We start from the raw sequence: 17966 nt of genomic DNA on the forward strand, positions 1-17966 counted from the left end.
CACGGCTACTCCACTGCAAATGCATTGATATTTTTCAGTAGTACTAGTTTGCTAAACCTCTAGAATTGTGTGGATTGAGTTAGAATCATGAAAAATGTAATCGTTGATGTTATAATCTTGGTTGCTGTTATGAACCATTTCAATCTGCATTGTATGCCATAATGGAGTGTGAACTTATATGTTACTTGTGATATTGTTGTCATTATGCTTTTGATATAGCCTATTCTCTGTAATACAGTAGGAGCCACGCTTTGTGGACATAATAGGACGAAATTGGACCAAATTGACCATAAAGGTCCTGAAATTAGAAGTTAATGGTAAAGGTAATTGTTAATATGAAACAGGGATTGCTTGCTTAGATTGGCACCAGAGTGACATTCCCTTAGGTCATCCAATCTTTTTCCCCACTTTTTAGGAAGGGTGGTTTTTAATCGACTGGATGACAACTGACCTGCAGGTTCCCCACAGGGACACACAGATTGTATGGGAGAGCAGGACATGGATGTTTAGTCATGTCAGGAGACTGATGAGCTGTGTGACTGGAGGGAGACCGGTAGGCTGGTTTACTGTAGCCGAATTTGGACTAATTATATGATAGATTTAGCTTACCTAGTCTAAAATAGTTAAAATAATGTGCGCATAGACACGTAAATAGGAGTTTAACTAATCAGTTGACTCAGAAATTGAGGGCTTATGATATATTAAGAGATTGGGCAATCAATAATGTCGAACAAGTGAGGTCTTTGTTGATGCAGATTCATGGGTTTGACCATTTACCATGACACATATTGTAGAGGCCATTTTGTGTTTCGGGACTCTAAGTAGTCCCGAAGGGGGGAATGAGGTGTATGGACTCACAGGCAAAATGGGGCCCAAGGCACATGAGGAAATCTGAACTGAGTTCAGTGGCCCTCATTTATCAAGCCGTCGTAGAAAGCATCGTAGATATGAGCGGAGAACTCGTCGTACGCAGAGGCTCAAGTGAGATTTACAGAACATGCGTACCACACCAATCCCATCGTAAGATCGAGCGGCTGTTGATAAATCCGGTGGCTGAAATCCATCGTAATGATCCTAACCACGCCTTCTACAAAAGGGGGCTGAGAGGCCGCACCTCTAGAATTTGCGACATGGATAGACGAAAGGCGGCAAAGAAACGCTGTCAACGCTGTTGACAGCCGTCCCAGCTGTCAACAGCGTTGGCGATGTAAATCGCAGACCGGACGAGTTATGTATTTTCCCCTACTGTGATGGTCAATAAAATGTGATAAACTCCAGATTAAATTAAATCTAAAATTGAGCGATGTTTTACTTTTTCTCCAGTAAAATCAGGAAGAAGTGGTCCGATATGAAATTGGCCAAAAAAGAAGGTCGCAGCTCTCCGACGCAGCATGTCACAAACGGGGATGGGGGTGGGGCGGGGGGGTGGGGGCGGGGGGGGGGGGGGGGGTTGGCGGGTGGCTTCTTCTGTTCTGCAGAGAAAACATCTGTTCTGTAAATGTGAAGTGATGTTGGCTGGCGTGATCGGAGCTACGTCCTCATCAGGCGTGCCAGGGAAACTTGACACTGATGCGCCCATGCTAGAGCTGGAGAATGGTGAGAATGACTGCACACCCAAGACGTTTAAATAAAACAGTTGCTTTAATTTTCAACACAAATGAGGTTCCTAATCAAACTAATATTTTTCATTCACAGATGAATCCGAAGTGGCATCCGGGCTACCTGACCCGCGCAACGAATACGCGGCCCGTCAATATCCGAAGCCTCTGCCTCTGCCCCCAGGTCTGCAGCGTCACACCGGCCAGCCGTGTTGACCACAGAGGTCCTAGAAAGACAAACAGAGATCGTGAAGTGGATGATGGCTTTAACACACACCATGCAATCTATCGACAGTACATTGAAAGACATAAATGAAACACTGAAGTCACAGAATAAATGCTGAAAGAAATCCTTGTTCTCCTTTCTTTTTTCCTTGAATAACAGAATGCTTACCGAAAGTCAGAATAGCTGAATAAGTTCCTCTCTCCTCCTGAGCGCTCTTGGCTGTGCAGGCTGGTGGTAGGGATCTCTGGGTGCGGGGTCCTCTGGATGTACATCTGGAAATGGCACTCCATTTTTTTGGGCAATGTTATGGAGATCCCCGCATGCAATAATAATATTGCATACCTTTTCGGGCGGATAGGGTTCCCCCCGCAGCCGAGAGACAGATCCAGCTTTAGGAGCCCTATACACCTCTCCACAGTGGCACGCGTGCGCGAATGCGCAGTGTTAAAGCCCCTCTCCTGTTCGGTGTGAGGGTGCACGGTTGAATAATGAGCCATCACTCTTCCGATTACGGAGTTGTACTTGTTTAATTTATTTAATTTGCGTTTATGTTTATGTTTATATTTATGTTGAAGTCAAATAAAACATGGGCCTTCTTTAAAGTGATAAGTCTGTAATTTTAACCTAGGGATTTGTTGCGACTCCTGAGCACGCACTAGTGACGCTGCTGTATTGCAGTCACCGCAAGTCAAAATGGAAAAGTGCGTACACGGCCTCAGACCTGTCGTGGCGATTTCATCTTTCCTGCGCTCACGATGGATTTGATAAATGCCAACCTTTGCGCAGAAAAGAACGTACACACGACCTACGCACGTTTTTCGTCTTACGCAAGTTTGATAAATGAGGGCCATTGAGTCCACAGACAAAATGGACGAACCAGAGTTTAATGAGTCCACAACTGGTTAATTTCAAGACGCCTCCGCGCGTCTCCGTGCAAGACACTGAGATACACTGAAAAACAAGCCCTTGCACTACCAAATAAGATTTGATATGAGACATTCGTACAGTCAGACCATATCTTTTGGCTTAACGCCTGGACAATTGGCCTTGAATCTTCTTTAAAAGTAAGGGACTATCTCTCCAAGAGCAGAAAGGATTTCATAGGGCAATTGGACACAGACTTTCTCCAGAAGATGCATCTTTCTGTAAATTAGACACGAACCTGACGACAGAAATAAAAAGTTCTTTTGTTCGACTGAGTTCTTGTCAGCAGACTCCTTCATCACTCGTTTTTTACACCGGTTCGGCGATTCTCCTCTCTATCAAATTCACTTCAGTATCCCAAGGATAGCATATGTAGCTCTGCGGCATGTGGCTGGCAGGCATGTTTTTTTTTTGTGTTTGGAGCAAAATCATTGACAGCAGAGATAAAGAGGAAGACGAGCTTTCCTTACGGTGTGGGGTCAGCTACATGTGTTGCAAGACGACACACTGTGAGGTATCTTTGGGGCGTAAGTGAGCTGGGATACCCAGGGAGTGGAAGGTTTAAAGCGATCCTGTTGTATAGGTGTGGGAGAAGTGAGAGGCTAAAACCAGCGTGCCGAGCTAGCCAGGAGTTGAACCTAGAATCTTCTGATCCGTAGTCAGACGCTTTATCCATTGCGCCACTAGCCCTTAGCACATCTGATAGAGAGTAGAACAGTCTTTCGTAAAACAGCATATTCCAAAAGCTTTGAAAGGAGTTTCGGAGTTGGCCAAAAAGAGCCTCTGTGCACAAAAGCTTGGCACATCATTCGAGCCGGAATTGAACCAGCGACCTAAGGATAACTGTTGTTGGGCACCTACAGTCCTCCGCTCTACCAACTGAGCTATCGAAGGGAGCAAAGCCAACATCCTTTTCATGAATCCTGTATGAATGCATGAAACCAGGCTTAAGATACGTATCATGTCTGTTAAGGGACGGGGAAAGAAAGAGGAAGAAGAAAGCGGCTGATCCCAGAGTTGAGAGTTCGATCCCAACAGTCGCATACTATGTTTTAATGAAACGGCTCAAACTATAGTATTGTTTTAAAGTATGTAAAAGTATATAAAGTATGTAAATTTCCTAATGCACTTTCTGAGTGAAGTGAGTGATAAATTGTTCCTAGTTTATGCATAAAATTATTACTAATATTTCAGAATCAATAGCAGCTCATATTTATTCACAGTAAAAGATCATAGACCTTATCTGTTTTTAAAGAACCAAATATTTATTTGTCAACAACAAAAAGAGTGAATTAAACCATTTTTTAACCTCAAAAAAACTAAAAACTGTGAACAAACTTAGCATTTACTTGCAACAAATTTTAAACAGTTGGACTTTGTACACAATCACAATAACAAAAAACAAGTAGTATCATCACTAAATAAGATGAATAACCCTCTGTGAAATAAATTAAAAGATTGAGAGGTCTGAAACAGCAGTAACTATATACAATAAAAAAAAGTTTGTAAATGCTAAAAAAGTATAAATGAGTACATACTTATGTCTTCTTTTTAATTTCTTCCAGCCACTGCTCTTTAGTTAGAGTTTCACCAGAGGGACAGTAAATTTGCCCTCTATATTGGCTGTGTCCTGTTTCAGCAATTCTGAACTGCCCGCATTTTTTGCACGTGTTGTGTAAAACTTTGCGGGTCAGTTTTCAGGGTGCTCTATTAGGGTGAGTGGAGCCTGCTATGGGAGCCGGAGCAGGGGCCAGAGGAGGGACCAAAACAGGAGCCAGAGCAGGAGCATGTGGAGGAGTGGCAGAGAACGTCCAAAAACTCTGTGTCTGTAGAGTAGAGGGGATAACACGAACCTGTGAGGCCACTGGAGCAATTGTCATTACCTGAGGCCTTTTGGGTGGAGCAGGGAGAAGCTGCTGCTGTCCTGGTGGATTTGTATCATCTGTAAATTGCAGCTTTCTTTTTAATTTGGCCTGTCCCACAGTGTTAGGTGGTAAACTGTAAATATGTATTGGTTCTGAATGTGGTATGGCATAATGGGGACGTATATTGGCGGGGAGAAGTGGGTCAGCAGCTACAGAAAACCGGCTTGGAAGGTTTAGCCCTTGTTGCACCACAGCCGTTTCCTGCCTTTTCACCCTTTGATTGTGCCACTGAACCAGGGTGGTGTAGCTCACATCCACCAGCTGCAAGGTAGTCTGCTGCATGATCGCTCTGTTTGCTAAAATGAGCTGCCTGATCTTTCTGTAGTCCTGAAGGATCAGATCCCATCTTGAGAATGTGCCTGTCCCTCTTTTTTTTGGACTACGATGGATCCTGCAGAGGCGAACAAAGATGGGCTCCACTAGGCGGCAGCAGTCTGGCCATTGGGCAGATGGGGCTGTGGTTGTTAAGGCATGACGCTTCACACTTTCCACCCCAGGGGTAAATTCCTGCCTCTTTTTGGGGGACCTAAACCTCCCAGTTAGTGCTGGGCGGTATACCGGTTCACACCGAATACCGGTTTATAATTTCATTATGATATGAATCTATAATATACCGCCATACCGGTGTATTTGATTACACAACGGGGGGAACGCTGCGTCGCGCGACATTGTTTGAGACGGGACCCTTTTCAGTGTTGCGCTTCTAAACACGCATGTTTACTGTCTGGGTGCGAGGTGGTAATAAGCACTTGCGTTACGCGAAGGTGAAGGTGGATAGGATAGACATGGAAAGTTCCGAAATCGAAGCTGCAGAACTAGTAGAACATGCTGACACAGAAGAACTTGTGCCAAAAAAAGGAGCCGGTGTTCTGTCGATTTCTCCTACTTGTCGAGAATTGCTACTTTGTGGTTTTGCGCATGCGCCGAGCCGATTTTCTAAGTTTCGTTTTCACGCCTATAATGTTTTGCTACCCTGCGTCTTGGTGTGTAACTGTAACATCCTCAAAATCCTGATTATTTTCTCTTTTGGAAGACATGCAAAGTAATAAAACACTTATCGTATTAACAAGCAGTTAGCTTAACATGCACAAATGGGGTGTCTGAAATATGACGCATATTTGAGCATGTTGAATAAGTGGAAGGTGCCTATGAAAGTTACGTTATCCAAGAGGCAGCGGCTTTTCTCTCTCACAATAAATACACAATTTTTCTCTTCTATATAAAAACATTAATTAATAACAGCGATGCTGTTTTTAGGAATGGAAGAAAACTGGACTACAGTTCACAAGTACCTTTCTGATGGACACTTCTGTCTTTATTTAGGTGACTCTGCTCCATCATTGTCATGAATGCATTGAGAACAGGGGGAGCATTATTTGACAGCGTGTTATTGGATTATCAAAATGTGCTACCCTCTTAAATAAATCAATTTCACTACACTTTTTATAATTACACACATGAGAGACAAAAAAAACGTACTTTATTTGATATACAGAGGTAGAAAACCATAAAGTAGCATTTTTTGATAGGGTAGCACAAATCGATAGACAAGCCTATCGGTTTTTGCGGCGGTAGCATTTCTCGACGAAGTAGCACAAATCAAGAGAACACCGTGTCTGCAGTTTGGAAGTTTTTTGGTTTAAAAAAATACGACGTCGACCAAACAACCATTTTATGCAAGTGTTGTTGGGCTACAGTTGTCACTGGAGGTGGCAACACGAGCAATTTGCTCCATCACCTTAGCCGTAAGCATGTCTTAGAATATCAAGAATGCATGAAGTTAAGGTCAGCACCCGCCACATCAGCAGGTAACACGGGGAAAGCAAAAGAAAAGTCGAGCCAAATGTCACTTCAAGACGCACAGTAAAAGTTCTGTATTTTGACTGCAATTGTGTTTGCATTCCGATTCCTCACTTCATTAGAATCATGAGTAGCACTTCTTTGTAAACAGCATCATTTTGTGGGGCGTTATTCTATGACGGTAAAATAGACCATCCTGAGTTAATCTACTGCAGTAATTCTGTTCTCAATCTGTAGAAAATGCTGTGAACACCTAATTATGCATGAAAAAAAATACCGTGATATACCGTGGAACCGTGATACCGTGAAAAAATACCGTGATATGTATTTTTGGTCATACCGCCCAGCACTAACACCAAACTAGTTTGAATTAAAGGGATAATCCAAAGTAAAATGCACTTTAGGTCAATTTACGGGATGTTGGGAGTACATACGTTGAGTTGACATCAAAATAATTTAATTCTGATGTGTTTTGAGAATTTTGATTTCACCGTTTTCAGCCAAAAGTCGTTAGCCTGGAGGAGAGTGGGGCATATGGTATCGCCGCTACAAAACGCTATTTTTACACCTCTTCTACAGCTCCAAACAACATAACACTTACGTGGTAGTGAGTAGAGGGTCCCTAAATCCAAACCAAAGTGTCCCGAGGTCTTCATGTGGTCGGATAGAGAGTCCAGAATGAATTTAATAAAGCCAGTATCTTTCCGGAAATGCTCCTGCTGCAGCTGGCATCTTCAGCGTAAAGTCCGTATAGTAGAGAGCCGAGTGTGGAGTAACACGCTCTGGAAATTCACAATTTCGTTGCCGTTTTTTTTTACAAACATAGTCCAGTATTTCTTTCGAAAGCCAGGATGGGAACAAACACGCACCATAACTCCAAAAGTTTGCTCCGCTGTTTGTTCAACAATCTGCTCACACACCTCTCCTTCTTCTGTGATGGTCACTCCAGTCACGCAAAAGACGTCTTCAGTAAACAGGAGGCTAGGTCACGCGAGACGTAAGGTCACGTGACATTTTATAAAATTCCAACCTGTTAGTAAGCTAGGCTTTGCTGTTGCATACAACTTCATTTCACTTTCGAAAGAAATACTGGACAATGTTTGTAAAAAAAAACGGCAACGAAATTGTGAATTTCCAGAGCGTGTTACTCCACACTCGGCTCTCTACTATACGGACTTTACGCTGAAGATGCCAGCTGCAGCAGGAGCATTTCCGGAAAGATACTGGCTTGATTAAATTCATTCTGGACTCTCTATCCGACCACATGAAGACCTCGGGACACTTCTGTTTGGATTTAGGGACCCTCTACTCACTACCACGTAAGTGTTATGTTGTTTGGAGCTGTAGAAGAGGTGTAAAAATAGCGTTTTGTAGCGGCGATACCATATGCCCCACTCTCCTCCAGGCTAACGACTTTTGGCTGAAAACGGTGAATTGACCTCTGGGTTATGGGCCCAGCACACTTCTGCTGCATCCACTCTGCTACACACCTCTGATGGGACTAAAACCCACAATCCCTGGCTTAGGAGGCCAGTACCTTATCCATTAGGCCACTGAGGCTCTTCTGCTGCATCACTCAGCTATACACCTCAGATGGGTCTCGAACCCAAAATCCCTGGCTTAGGAGGACAGTGCTTTATCCACGTGACTATTCAAAATAAAAAACAAAACTAAAAGAAATCGGGTAAACGATCCTCTCATCCATTTAACAAAAGTGAAAGATTTCAGTCTTTTGACACAATAATTATTTTTTCTTACTTATATCAGAAAAGTGGACTTTGAAGAACACTCGTGAGCACACGAAACGAGTTTGAATTAAGAGTGTGTAGAAATGGTTTCAGAGTTGGTCAATTGTTAATTGTGATTATGCTGAATTTTACATTATCTTTTCCAGGTTTTTTTAATGAGAGATGTTGAGTTTGATTTGAAAATTTGTACATAGCAGAGGATGGTTTCAGTCCATCAACCCCTGGGTTATGGGCCCAGCACGCTTCCGCTGCGCCACTCTACTACACAACTCTGATGGGACTTGAACCCACAATCCCTGGCTTAGGAGGCCAGTGCCTTATCCATGTCACTATTCAAAATAACATACTTAATAAAAAGAAATCGGGTAAACGATCCTCTAATCCATTTAACAAAAGTGAAAGATTTCAGTCTTTTGACACAAAAATAATTTTTTCTTACTTATATCAGAAAAGTGGACATTGGAGAACACTCATGAGCACACCAAACTAGTTTGAATTAAGAGTGTGTAGAAAGGTTTTCAGAGTTGGTCAAGTGTTAATTGTGATTATGCTGAATGTTACATCATCTTTTCCAGGTTTTTTTAATGAGATATGTTGAGTTTGATTTGAAAATTTATAGATAGCAGAGGATGGTTTCGGTCCATCGACCTTTGGGTTATGGGCCCAGCACGCTTATGCTGAGCCACTCTGCTACACACCTCAGATGCGATTTGAACCCACAATCCCTGGCTTAGGAGGCCAGTGCCTTTTCCACGTCACTATTCAAAATAACATACTTAATAAAAAGAAATCGGGTAAACGATCCTCTAATCCATTTAACAAAAGTGAAAGATTTCAGTCTTTTGACACAATAATTATTTTTTCTTACTTATATCAGAAAAGTGGACATTGGAGAACACTCATGAGCACACCAAACTAGTTTGAATTAAGAGTGTGTAGAAAGGTTTTCAGAGTTGGTCAATTGTTAATTGTGATATTGCTGAATGTTAAATCATCTTTTCCAGGTTTTTTTTAATGAGAGATGTTGAGTTTGATTTGAAAATTTATACATAGCAGAGGATGGTTTCGGTCCATCGACCTCTGGGTTATGAGCCCAGCACGCTCCTGCTGCGCCACTCTGCTATACACCTCTGATGGGACTAAAACCCACAATCCCTGGCTTAGGAGGCCAGTACCTTATCCATTAGGCCACTGAGGCTCTTCTGCTGCATCACTCTGCTATACACGTCAGATGGGACTCGAACTCACAATCCCTGGCTTAGGAGACCAGTGCCTTATCCACGTGACTATCCAAAATAAAAAACACAACTTAAAGAAATCGGGTAAACGATCCTCTAATCCATTTGACAAAATTGAAAGATTTCAGTCTTTTGACACAATAATTATTTTTTCTTACTTATATCAGAAAAGTGGACTTTGGAGGACACTCATGTGCACACCAAACGAGTTTGAATTAAGAGTGTGGAAAGGTTTTCAGAGTTGGTCAAGTGTTAATTGTGATTATGCTGAATGTTACATCATCTTTTCCAGGTTTTTTTAATGAGATATGTTGAGTTTGATTTGGAAAATTATAGATGGCAGAGGATGGTTTCGGTCCATCGACCTTTTGGTTATGGGCCCAGCACGCTTCTGCTGCGCCACTCTGCTACACACCTCAGATGGGATTTGAACCCACAATCCCTGGCTTAGGAGGCCAGTGCCTTATCCACGTGACTGTTCAAAATAACATACTTAATAAAAAGAAATCGGGTAAACGATCCTCTAATCCATTTAACAAAAGTGAAAGATTTCAGTCTTTTGACACAATAATTATTTTTTCTTACTTATATCAGAAAAGTGGACATTGGAGGACACTCATGAGCACACCAAACTAGTTTGAATTAAGAGTGTGGAAAGGTTTTCAGAGTTGGTCAAGTGTTAATTGTGATTATGCTGAATGTTACATAATCTTTTCCAAAGAAATCGCGTTAACAATCCTCTAATCTATTTTACAAAAGTGAAAGATTTCAGTCTTTTGACACAATTATAATTTTTTCTTACTTATATCAGAAAAGTGGACATTGGAGAACACTCGTGAGCACACCAAACGAGTTTGAATTAAGAGTGTGTAGTAAGGCTTTCAGAGTTGGTCAAGTGTTAATTGTGATTATGCTGAATGTTACATAATCTTTTCCAAAGAAATCGCGTTAACAATCCTCTAATCTATTTTACAAAAGTGAAAGATTTCAGTCTTTTGACACAATAATAATTTTTTCTTACTTATATCAGAAAAGTGGACATTGGAGAACACTCGTGAGCACACCAAACGAGTTTGAATTAAGAGTGTGTAGAAAGGCTTTCAGAGTTGGTCAAGTGTCAATTGTGATGCTATGAATGTTACATCATCTTTTCCAGGTTTTTTTAATGAGATATGTTGAGTTTGATTTGAAAATTAATACATAGCAGAGGATGGTTTCGGTCCATCGACCTCTGGGTTATGGGCCCAACATGCTTCCACTGCGCCACTCTACTACACACCTCAGATGGGACTCGAACCCACAATCCCTGGCTTTGGAGGCCAGTGCCTTATCAACGTGACTATTCAAAATAAAAAACACATCTAAAAGAAATCGGGTAAACGATCCTCTCATCCATTGAACAAAAGTGAAAGATTTCAGTCTTTTGACACAATAATTCTTTTTTCTTACTTATATGAGAAAAGTGGACATTGGAGGACACTCGTGAGCACACCAAACAAGTTTGAATTAAGAGTGTGTAGAAAGGTTTTCAGAGTTGGTCAAGTGTCAATTGTGATGCTATGACTGTTACATCATCTTTTCCAGGTTTTTTTAAATAAGATATGTTGAGTTTGATTTGAAAATTTATACATAGCAGAGGATGGTTTCGGTCCATCGACCTCTGGGTTATGGGCCCAACATGCTTCCGCTGCGCCACTCTACTACACACCTCAGATGGGACTCGAAACCACAATCCCTGGCTGAGGAGGCCAATGCCTTATCCATTAGGCCACTGAGGTTCTTCTGCTGTATCACTCTACAACACACCTCAGATGGGACTCGACCCCACAATCCCTGGCTTTGGAGGCCAGAGCCTTATCAACGTCCATCCATCCATCCATTATCTATACCGCTGAATCCGTCGATCGGGTCGCGGGTGGGCTGGAGCCTATCCCAGCAGTCAATGGGCGAGAGGCGGGGTACACCCTGGACAGGCCGCCAGTCCATCACAGGGCCACATAGAGACATACGAGACAAACAACCATGCACGCTCACTCATAAGGACAATTTAGAGATGCCAATCAACCTAACATGCATGATTTTTTGGACAGTGGAAGGAAGCCGGAGTACCCGGAGAGAACCCACACATACACGGGGAGAAGATGCAAACTCCACACAGAAAGGCCCCAGCTGGGTGTTGAACCTGGAACCTTCTTGCTGTGAGGCGACGGTGCTAACCCTTATCAACGTGACTACTCAAAATAAAAAACACATCTAAAAGAAATCGGGTAAACGATCCTCTCATCCATTGAACAAAAGTGAAAGATTTCAGTCTTTTGACACAATAATTCTTTTTTCTTACTTATATGAGAAAAGTGGACATTGGAGGACACTCGTGTGCACACCAAACGAGTTTGAATTAAGAGTGTGTAGAAAGGCTTTCAGAGTTGGTCAAGTGTCAATTGTGATGCTATGAATGTTACATCATCTTTTCCAGGTTTTTTTGATGAGATATGTTGAGTTTGATTTGAAAATTTATACATAGCAGAGGATGGTTTTGGTCCATCGACCTCTGGGTTATGGGCCCAGCACGCTTCCACTGCGCCACTCTGCTACACACCTCAGATGGGACTTGAACCCACAATCCCTGGCTTAGGAGGCCAGTGCCTTATCCACGCGACTATTCAAAATAAAAAACACAACTTAAAGAAATCGGGTAAACGATCCTCTAATCCATTTAACAAAAGTGAAAGATTTGAGTCTTTTGACAGAATAATTGTTTTTTCTTACTTATATCAGAAAAGTGGACTTTGGAGAATACTCATGTGCACAACAAACTAGTTTGAATTAAGAGTGTGTAGAAAGGCTTTCAGAGTTGGTCAAGTGTCAATTGTGATGCTATGACTGTTACATCATCTTTTCCAGGTTTTTTTAAATAAGATATGTTGAGTTTGATTTGAAAATTTATACATAGCAGAGGATGGTTTCGGTCCATCGACCTCTGGGTTATGGGCCCAACATGCTTCCGCTGCGCCACTCTACTACACACCTCTGATGGGACTCGAAACCACAATCCCTGGCTGAGGAGGCCAATGCCTTATCCATTAAGCCACTGAGGTTCTTCTGCTGCATCACTCTACAACACACCTCAGATGGGACTCGAACCCACAATCCCTGGCTTTGGAGGCCAGTGCCTTATCAACGTCCATCCATCCATCCATTATCTATACCGCTGAATCCGTCGATCGGGTCGCGGGTGGGCTGGAGCCTATCCCAGCAGTCAATGGGCGAGAGGCGGGGTACACCCTGGACAGGCCGCCAGTCCATCACAGGGCCACATAGAGACATACGAGACAAACAACCATGCACGCTCACTCCTAAGGACAATTTAGAGATGCCAATCAACCTAACATGCATGATTTTTTGGACAGTGGGAGGAAGCCAGAGTACCCGGAGAGAACCCACACATACACGGGGAGAACATGCAAACTCCACACAGAAAGGCCCCAGCTGGGTGTTGAACCTGGAACCTTCTTGCTGTGAGGCGACGGTGCTAACCCTTATCAACGTGACTACTCAAAATAAAAAACACATCTAAAAGAAATCGGGTAAACGATCCTCTCATCCATTGAACAAAAGTGAAAGATTTCAGTCTTTTGACACAATAATTCTTTTTTCTTACTTATATGAGAAAAGTGGACATTGGAGGACACTCGTGTGCACACCAAACGAGTTTGAATTAAGAGTGTGTAGAAAGGTTTTCAGAGTTGGTCAAGTGTCAATTGTGATGCTATGAATGTTACATCATCTTTTCCAGGTTTTTTTAAATAAGATATGTTGAGTTTGATTTGAAAATTTATACATAGCAGAGGATGGTTTCGGTCCTTCGACCTCTGGGTTATCAGCCCAGCACGCTTCCGCTGCGCCACTCTGCTACACACCTCAGATGGGACTCGAACCCACAATCCCTGGCTTAGGAGGCCAGTGCCTTATCCACGTCACTATTCAAAATAAAAAACACAACTAAAAGAAATCGGGTAAACGATCCTCTCATCCATTTAACAAAAGTGAAAGATTTCAGTCTTTTGACAATAATTATTTTTTTTACTTATATCAGAAAAGTGGACATTGGAGAACACTCATGAGCACACCAAACGAGTTTGAATTAAGAGTGTGCAGAAAGGTTTTAAGAGTTGGTCAAGTGTTAATTGTGATTATGCTGAATGTTACATCATCTTTTCCAGGTTTTTTTAATGAGATATGTTGAGTTTGATTTGAAAATTTATAGATAGCAGAGGATGGTTTCGGTCCATCGACCTCTGGGTTATGGGCCCAGCACGCTTCCGCCGCGCCACTCTGCTACACACCTCAGATGGGATTGGAACCCACAATCCCTGGCTTAGCAGGCCAGTGCCTTATCCACGTGACTATTCAAAATAACATACAAAATAAAACGAAATCGGATAAACGATCCTCTAATCCATTTAACAAAAGTGAAAGATTTCAGTCTTTTGACACAATAATTCTTTTTTCTTACTTATATCAGAAAAGTGGACTTTGAAGAACACTCATGTGCACAACAAACTAGTTTGAATTAAGAGTGTGTAGAAAGGCTTTCAGAGTTGGTCAAGTGTCAATTGTGATGCTATGAATGTTACATCATCTTTTCCAGGTTTTTTTAATGAGATATGTTGAGTTTGATTTGAAAATTTATACATAGCAGAGGATGGTTTCGGTCCATCGACCTCTGGGTTATGGGCCCAGCACACCTCCGCTGCTCCGCTCTGCTACACACCTCAGATAGGACTAAAACCCACAATCCCTGGCTTAGGAGGCCAGTGACTTATCCATTAGGGCTCTGAGGCTCTTCTGCTGCATCACTCTGCTATACACCTCAGATGGGTCTCGAACCCACAATCCCTGGCTTAGGAGGCCAGTGCCTTATCCATGTGACTATTCAAAATAACATACTTAATAAAAAGAAATCGGGTAAACGATCCTCTAATCCATTTAACAAAAGTGAAAGATTTCAGTCTTTTGACACAATAATAATTTTTTCTTACTTATATCAGAAAAGTGGACATTGGAGAACACTCATGAGCACACCAAACTAGTTTGAATTAAGAGTGTGTAGAAAGGTTTTCAGAGTTGGTCAAGTGTTAATTGTGATTATGCTGAATGTTACATCATCTTTTCCAGGTTTTTATAATGAGAGATGTTGAGTTTGATTTGAAAAGTTATAAAATAGCAGAGGATGGTTTCGGTCCATCGACCTCTGGGTTATGGGCCCAGCACGCTTCCGCTGCGCCACTCTGCTACACACCTCAGATGGGATTTGTACCCACAATCCCTGGCTTAGGAGGCCAGTGCCTTATCCACGTGACTATTCAAAATAACATACTTAATAAAAAGAAATCGGGTAAACGATCCTCTAATCCATTTATCAAAAGTGAAAGATTTCAGTCTTTTGACACAATAATTATTTTTTCTTACTTATATCAGAAAAGAGGACATTGGAGGACGCTCGTGTGCACACCAAACGAGTTTGAATTAAGAGTGTGTAGAAAGGTTTTCAGAGTTGGTCAAGTGTCAATTGTTATGCTATGAATGTTACATCATCTTTTCCAGGTTTTTATAATGAGAGATGTTGAGTTTGATTTGAAAATTTATAGATAGCAGAGGATGGTTTCAGTCCATCGACCTTTGGGTTATGGGCCCAGCATGCTTCTGCTGCGCCACTCTGCTACACACCTCAGATGGGACTCGAACCCACAATCCCTGGCTTAGGAGGCCAGTGCCTTTTCCACGTGACTATTCAAAATAACATACTTAATAAAAAGAAATCGGGTAAACGATCCTCTAATCCATTTATCAAAAGTGAAAGATTTCAGTCTTTTGACACAATAATTATTTTTTCTTACTTATATCAGAAAAGAGGACATTGGAGGACACTCGTGTGCACACCAAACGAGTTTGAATTAAGAGTGTATAGAAAGGTTTTCAGAGTTGGTCAAGTGTCAATTGTTATGCTATGAATGTTACATCATCTTTTCCAGGTTTTTATAATGAGAGATGTTGAGTTTGATTTGAAAAGTTATAAAATAGCAGAGAATGGTTTCTGTCCATCGACCTCTGGGTTATGGGCCCAGCACGCTTCTGCTGCGCCACTCTGCTACACACCTCTGATGGGACTTGAACCCACAATCCCTGGCTTAGGAGGCCAGTGCCTTATCAACGTGACTATTCAAAATAAAAAACACATCTAAAAGAAATCGGGTAAACAATCCTCTCATCCATTGAACAAAAGTGAAAGATTTCAGTCTTTTGACACAATAATTCTTTTTTCTTACTTATATCAGAAAAGTGGACATTGGAGGACACTCGTGTGCACACCAAACGAGTTTGAATTAAGAGTGTGTAGAAAGGTTTTCAGAGTTGGTCAAGTGTCAATTGTGATGCTATGAATGTTACAACATCTTTTCCAGGTTTTTTTAGTGATAGATGTTGAGTTTGATTTGAAAATGTATACATAGCAGAGGATGGTTTCGGTTCATCGACCTCTGGGTTATGGGCCCAGCACGCTTCCGCTGCGCCACTCTGCTACAAACCTCAGATGGGACTCGAACCCACAATCCCTGGCTTAGGAGGCCAGTGCCTTATCCACGTCACTATTCAAAATAAAAAACACAACTAAAAGAAATCGGGTAAACGATCCTCTCATCCATTGAACAAAAGTGAAAGATTTCAGTCTTTTGACACAATAATTCTTTTTTCTTACTTATATCAGAAAAGTGGACATTGGAGAACACTCATGAGCACACAAAACGTGTTTGAATTAAGAGTGTGTAGAAAGGTTTTCAGAGTTGGTCAAGTGTTAATTGTGATTATGCTGAATGTTACATCATCTTTTCCAGGTTTTTTTAATGAGATATGTTGAGTTTGATTTGAAAATTTATAGATAGCAGAGGATGGTTTCGGTCCATCGACCTCTGGGTTATGGGCCCAGCACGCTTCCGCTGCGCCACTCTGCTACACACCTCTGATGGGACTTGAACCCACAATCCCTGGCTTAGGAGGCCAGTGCCTTATCCATGTCACTATTCAAAATAAAAAACACAACTAAAAGAAATCGGGTAAACGATCCTCTCATCCATTGAACAAAAGTGAAAGATTTCAGTCTTTTGACACAATAATTATTTTTTCTTACTTATCAGAAAAGTGGACATTGGAGAACACTCATGAGCACACCAAACTAGTTTGAATTAAGAGTGTGTAGAAAGGTTTTCAGAGTTGGTCAATTGTGATTATGCTGAATTTTACATCATCTTTTCCAGGTTTTTTTAACGAGAGATGTTGAGTTTGATTTGAAAATTTATACATAGCAGAGGATGGTTTCAGTCCATCTACCTCTGGGTTATGGGTCCAACACACTTTTGCTGCGCCACTCTACTACACACCTCAGATGGGACTCGAACCCACAATCCCTGGCTTAGGAGGCCAGTGCCTTATCCATTAGGCCACTGAGGCTCTTCTGCTGCATCACTCTACAACACACCTCAGATGGGACTCGAACCCACAATCCCTGGCTTTGGAGGCCATTTCCTTATCCACGTCACTATTCAAAATAAAAAACACAACTAAAAGAAATCGGGTAAACGATCCTCTCATCCATTGACAAAAGTGAAAGATTTCAGTCTTTTGACACAATAATTCTTTTTTCTTACTTATATCAGAAAAGTGGACATTGGAGGACACTCATGAGCACACCAAACGAGTTTGAATTAAGAGTGTGTAGAAAGGCTTTCAGAGTTGGTCAAGTGTCAATTGTGATGCTATGAATGTTACATCATCTTTTCCAGGTTTTTTTAATGAGATATGTTGAGTTTGATTTGAAAATTTATACATAGCAGAGGATGGTTTCGGTCCATCGACCTCTGGGTTATGGGCCCAGCACGCTTCCGCTGCGCCACTCTGCTACACACCTCAGATGGGACTTGAACCCACAATCCCTGGCTTAGGAGGCCAGTGCCTTATCCACGCGACTATTCAAAATAAAAAACACAACTTAAAGAAATCGGGTAAACGATCCTCTAATCCATTTAACAAAAGTGAAAGATTTGAGTCTTTTGACAGAATAATTGTTTTTTCTTACTTATATCAGAAAAGTGGACTTTGGAGAATACTCATGTGCACAACAAACTAGTTTGAATTAAGAGTGTGTAGAAAGGCTTTCAGAGTTGGTCAAGTGTCAATTGTGATGCTATGACTGTTACATCATCTTTTCCAGGTTTTTTTAAATAAGATATGTTGAGTTTGATTTGAAAATTTATACATAGCAGAGGATGGTTTCGGTCCATCGACCTCTGGGTTATGGGCCCAACATGCTTCCGCTGCGCCACTCTACTACACACCTCTGATGGGACTCGAAACCACAATCCCTGGCTGAGGAGGCCAATGCCTTATCCATTAGGCCACTGAGGTTCTTCTGCTGCATCACTCTACAACACACCTCAGATGGGACTCGAACC

The 17966-nt window shown here is 41.8% G+C and overlaps 2 non-coding genes across 2 annotated transcripts; both read right to left on the bottom strand.

The window, feature by feature from the left end:
• Positions 1–3553: 3553 nt before the first annotated feature.
• Positions 3554–3642, bottom strand: trnay-gua (transfer RNA tyrosine (anticodon GUA)). The gene is given in 2 exon segments: positions 3554–3589; positions 3606–3642. It is a non-coding gene; the product is annotated as a tRNA-Tyr (tRNA).
• A 13250-nt stretch (positions 3643–16892) lies between these two features.
• On the bottom strand, positions 16893–16965 carry trnar-ccu (transfer RNA arginine (anticodon CCU)). Its single transcript has one exon. It is a non-coding gene; the product is annotated as a tRNA-Arg (tRNA).
• Between the last annotated feature and the right edge of the window lie 1001 nt (positions 16966–17966).

The sequence above is a fragment of the Odontesthes bonariensis genome, chromosome 8 (assembly GCF_027942865.1).
Source record: "Odontesthes bonariensis isolate fOdoBon6 chromosome 8, fOdoBon6.hap1, whole genome shotgun sequence".
NCBI lineage: Eukaryota > Metazoa > Chordata > Actinopteri > Atheriniformes > Atherinopsidae > Odontesthes > Odontesthes bonariensis.